Source organism: Coptis chinensis, chromosome 8 (assembly GCF_015680905.1).
Source record: "Coptis chinensis isolate HL-2020 chromosome 8, ASM1568090v1, whole genome shotgun sequence".
NCBI classification, from domain to species: domain Eukaryota; kingdom Viridiplantae; phylum Streptophyta; class Magnoliopsida; order Ranunculales; family Ranunculaceae; genus Coptis; species Coptis chinensis.
In genome coordinates, this window is record NC_141463.1 from 74,675,245 (window position 1) to 74,681,244 (window position 6,000).

Below are 6,000 nucleotides of genomic sequence, written 5' to 3' on the forward strand. Positions count from 1 at the left end.
GTGGCCGTAGAAGAAGGAGGAGGGGAAAAAAACTGGGAAAGAAATGTGACTTATTAATCAAGGTTGCTCTGTCACCAACCTTTTACAAGAAAACAACTACCACAGGTGAGGTAAATGTTGTCAATTATTACTGGAAAAAGTTCAGTAGGAAGATGGATCAATAGAGCTCTCCATATATGAGAGTTTTTAGGTACGATCAAGTTATTTTAGTGCATAATTTTCATTCGTTATATGGAAGACAGTGGGTGGATGGTAAGGTAATGAATCTATCATTAGTAATTTGCTCTACAACTATCAGCAACTTGGTATTAATGTGCAAAGTAAACTACTACAGAAAGTTAATTGTTACTAATTACTATATGATTCTTTTCTAGGTTCTCAGCTTATATGTCAAGTTATTGATAAGGTGGTATAAGCAGCACTGTAAGGAACATGCCATTCCAGAAGATGGAAGTGTATACTATTGTGGAGGATATTTACTTTGTTGTGAGTTCTATATATTTTAATATTAAGTTTATATTGAATCTTACTCACTATTCTACCTTAAGTTTGATAAGCTTCATCATCACTTTGTGGATGTAGAAATTCATCATAAGAGAGTATGGGATATTCAAGAAAAAGCTACAAGACCCAAGTTTTCGAGCTGCAAGTCCAGAGGAGAGAGTGGCTAATGGTTTGTACCATACAGATGAAATTGTTAAAGAGTATTTGGACCCTTTTGAAGGAAGGATTAGAAATTAACTACACCCAGTACAGGGTAAAGGAGTAATTGTACCTCTTCAAGTTCATGGTAGTCACTTGATTGTTGATGTCTTTAACTTTAAAGAGATGAAAGTGTGCACCTATGATTCTCTTGGTGGAAACCAAATTTCTAATGAACAACTAGCTTTGGAGAGAATGATTCCTTATGTGTTCAGGTGTGTTGATCTAAGCTCCACTGTTGATTTGAACACATCATGGGCTTGTGAATTTGTTAGTGTCACACAACAACCATATTCCAATAGTTGTAGGTTATATTGTCTTGCCTGCTTTATTGATAGTCTTCTTAGAGGTGTTCCTGAGAGGGTAAACCATATTGACATGCAACCATTTAGAATGCGGATGAGGATTGGAATGGATGTTATATCGTGTGGATTAAATCCAGATGAAGTGGCTAAGAAGATAAAAGAATTTGAAGATAGGTTGACAGAAGGAAGTCCGCAAGCAGAGGAACCAAGTTGACAAAAGCAATTGAAGTAGCAGCTACTGAGAAAGAGGCACTAAAGCAAGTTGACATTGGCATAGAGGTACAGAGTGAAGCAGATTCATCTGGAATTGACAAAAAGCCCAAGGATATGATGCTGAAGCAGCTACTCAAAACCAAGTGGATATTGACCAATGCCAACAGAGTCAAGTGAACAAGGATGTTAAAGATGGAAGTAACCAAGTGAACAAGGATGCTGAAGCTGCTACTGAGAACCAAGTGAACAAGGATGTTGAACCTGCTACTGAGAACCACGTGGAGATTGACCAATGCCAACAGAGTCAAGCAAATGCAGCTAGAAGTGATCAAGTGAACGAGGATGCTGACCAAGTGAACGAGGATGCTGAAGCTGATACTGAGAACCAAATCTCCATTGACCATAATGAAGAGAGCCATGATGATGTAGTTGGAAGTCAGGTATAGCTTAAGGATGCAAAAAACAACAAAGATAAGAATGGTGAAGATGGGTCTGTGACCCGCCAGGAGAACATAACTGAAGACAAGAAATAGGGGATATAGAAATATTGTCTCATTTTCAGATGTTTGTTATTATTTTGGAACTTATGTGTCTCATTTTGCAGTGTTTCATTTTGATAAACATAATATTTTGATGTCAATGGTTTATTTAGATAACGTCTTTCATTTTCAAGTTACAATCCTAAGTGCTTCAATTGTGGCGTTAATTTTACAACAAAATAACTTACATAGTCATTGAAAGGCCAATACCATTACATTGATTCCCAACTTACATAGTCATTGAAAATAACAAAATACCATTACATTGATTCCCAACTTACATAGTCATTGAAAACAACAAAATATCATTACATTGATTCCCAACTTACATAGTCATTGAAAACAACAAAATACCATTACATTGATTCCCAAATAACTTACATAGTCATTGAAAGGCCAATGAAAATACAAATAACATTACAAGCGTAGTTGCTGACAGTAATTCTATATATCGCTGATTGTTGACTCAATTGAAGTCTTTGTTGGTAAAATCAGCCGAACCCCTAGCTGAAAAGTCAATCCAAGCAGCAGCATCTGTCGCATTAGGGCAGGTTGCTTTGTTGTGTCCAAGGGCACCACAACAGCTGCACCTTCTCCTTTGCACTGGCACACCCTCCCCTTTAGAACATTTCCTCTTCTTTTGGGACCTTCTAGGCATTACCTCATCTGTGGGAAGACGAACCATGATGTTGTAACTTCCCCAATGCCACTGTTATTTGCCCTTCAACGGTGTCCAATTCTCTTGATAGGTATCCATCATCGTTTTCTTTGAGTAGCACGGCAGGCAGAAGTCATATACACAGAATCGACCACCATCAATGGCCTTCATTGCATGGCTGCAAGGAATACCAACTTGTTGAAAAAAACCAAATGTTCAACATTTATTTAGTAGGTCAACTATATCCGTGCACCCTATGTTGGCAACCGAGTATACGTACTTACTAGCCTTTATTGTAGTGAACGGCCGACTAACATAACGAGAGGAAATGATTACATCTTCAGCTAATTTTGTCAGCTTTGTCTTCAACTTCGAAGCCATGACCCAATAGTCATAAAAGTGCCTCATAATGTTCATTCGACTACCATTTAGCAGAGATATAATTGGCATAGCTCGCCAAGCATAATCATCTTATTCTAACTCTCGATATGATTTGTATAACAAATTCCATACCTTCTCATTTTAGCATATATAGGCAAATGACCACTGTTCCTTAGGAATCTTTATTATTTTTGCGTAACCTTTACTATCACTACACCAAATACGTCACATGATTATCACAAAGTCAGCTTTATCATAAGTTTCTACTGCGGCCTTAACTCTCCCTTTGGTGTCTTCTTTGCTGACATTGTTAGAGATATGTTGTGCACAAAAGCAATGGTACGCATTTGGAAGGACTTTTGGCACAGCCTGGAGAATGCTTGTATGTCTATCTAATAATAGAACAAACTTATCTATAATACCAACTACAACATCCCTGAGTTTCTGAAGAAACCAATCCCAATGTTCATTGTTCTCTTTTGGGACCACCAATTGCAATTGGAAAGCAATGACTATCTCCATCAACAGAAAGAGCAGTTAGGATGACAGACTTGTATCTACCCTTCATGAAACACTACACTAAAACAAGATATTAGTAACGTTCACTTTTTTCATTAGTAACATTTTTTAAGCGTAAGAGAGTTCCTCTCACTTTAATACCGTGAGCAATTATGAAAAACTGTTACAATGATTTTCCATTAAAATTGAATTAATTTCTAACATTTTGTTTTAATTTTCTTACGAAACTTATGCACTGGCAAATCGTGAACATTAAAAAAAACACACAAAAAAATTAGAAATTTGGGAAATAGAGGGAAACTGCTAAAAACTTACGCTCTCTTTAAGTTTCACGTATCACAACTCTTTAACTAAGGAAACAAACTATCTTTAAATCTCTCAAATTTCTTTCAATCTCTCTCAAATATGTTTTGTTCTTAAGTTGTTTGCTGCTGCCACCTTGTAAGTATGCCTTCCCCTTCCTCTTCCTTTCAATTACATAGGGTTTGGTAATTTTTCAGTTGGATTAATTAACCTCTCTCTCTCTCTCTCTCTCTCTCTCTCTCTCTCTCTCTCTCTCTCTCTCTCTCTCTCTCTCTCTCTCTCTCTCTCTTCAATTGGTTTAATTCTTCAGTGAGGTATTTGCTCGGTTTGTTTCAGTCCAAGTTCGATTTAAGTTGCTGGACAAAAGGTACGATTTTTTATTTTCATTTGTGCGTGCTCTTTGAGCGAAACTACTATCTTTTAGTCTGATTGTTTTTCTTTGCAAAAGGGATGATTGTAAGGCTTATGCCTATTGTTAAATAAATATTAAAGGGGTCAATTCTTCTTCGCAGGAACCACCAAATATTGTTTTGATTGGAGCTGTGAAAGCATTTCCAAGTAAACTTCCAATGCCATTTGCAACTTTACTAACGGCTGATCCCATAGATCCGATATTCCAATTACATTCCCATATATACAGTTGTTGGTGGTTAGAACCTTTGATTATTAGACAAATTTCATCCTGTAAAAATTGAAAATGGAAAAAATTAATCAAGATGGTTGAAATCAAATATAAATTCAGGGCAAATAGTTGGAATAGTGAAGGGAAAATAGTTGGAGCAGCAATTAGGAGATTCAGGGATCAGGAGGTCGGGGAAGCATAAATGGGTGCAGCTGAAGTGGCAGCTCTGTTGGCAAAGCAATTTAGCTATAACTAGTATATGTTGGAGGGGGACAACATGGAGGTGATGAAGGTGCTCTAAGGATTAGACTGTCCTTGGTCCTTGGAAATGTTGAAGACCTCTATAAACTCTATTGTCTTGGGATTTAGATCATGTAATTTTAATTGGATTAGTAGGAGTTCAAATGGGGATGCAGACTTACTAGCTAAATGGGCAAACCATCAATTGGGAAGTTCTGATCTTCCGAAGTGTATGGTTGACGTTCTTTGTGTTCCATTTCACCTTTAGGTGTTTTTATATAATCTAAGTAGTATTGCATCGAAAAAAATATATATAATTAAATTCAACCAAAATTGATATATCTCCGTCCTCACATTTCCTAGAAAAAAACACTCAAAAAAAATGAAAACTAAACAAATTAACAATAATGTGATAGATTTTATGAAGCTGAAAATACTAAGTTATTCCATGTGTTTTATATATGAAAGCATGATTAGATACAATTATACAAATGAATGTTGATCTCTATTTCGAAATTGGAACCATATCATGATGTGCAATGAAAAGGACACTTATCTATTTTAAATGTACAAGATTGTTCAAACTTGTTTACTTATAAAAAAAACAGAACTATCACATTAAAACGTAAGAAATCCCTAACATGCCATGAGCCCAAAGACCACATCATACTTGCCACAAAATGCAACCCTTTAAAACACATCCAAAAATGATTGGAAATATACAATATAAAATTCAAAGTCCATTAGAAACTCACGCAAATAATTTTGTAACCAAGAAAAAAGCAAATTACATAACAATCATGCATAAAAAATAATTGTTTTTGGGAGTTGTTAGTTCTCTATTTCAGTTTGTTGGTTTAATCAGGCATGTAATTGGTATGCTCTATTAGTACTATTCAATATATGAATACTATACAGTTTGAACTCTTCTTTTGAGTCTCTGGATTGTTTGTGGAAATGCATCTTTGTGGTTATTATCTGTTTACATGTTATTATCGTTGTTTTATCTCTATGGTTTTTTTCCAAGTAAAATTATTATGGTAAGTAAACTTATATAATCGATGGTGTTAAAACTGACTTTGATAGATCTTTTCTTACATGTCATTATTTGGACAAATATCTTGTTGTCATTGTCATGAGTGAACTCGAGTGTTTGTATTTTTCTTTAGTGTTTCCTTCTTGTCAAATTTGTTATGGTGACTGGATTGAAATATTGAGTATACTTACCTTAGTGATTTGATACTTTGTCAATAATTCTACCGGAAAAAAAAATGGTACTCTGCTAATACCTATACTAGACTTGCATATTGAAGGAACTCCCTGATTTGGTATAATGAAGTTTAGTAAATAGTTGTGTCTGTATATGTCATATTGCAAGCTCAAAGTCACTTCCATCCTTTTGCCTCTAAACTATTTTGCTTAGATTTTATTTTATTCTAAACGGTGTAGTGTAAGGAGTTATTTTGCAGTATGTCTCAACCAATTCCAAAGATTGGATGAATGAAATTGACAGATTTT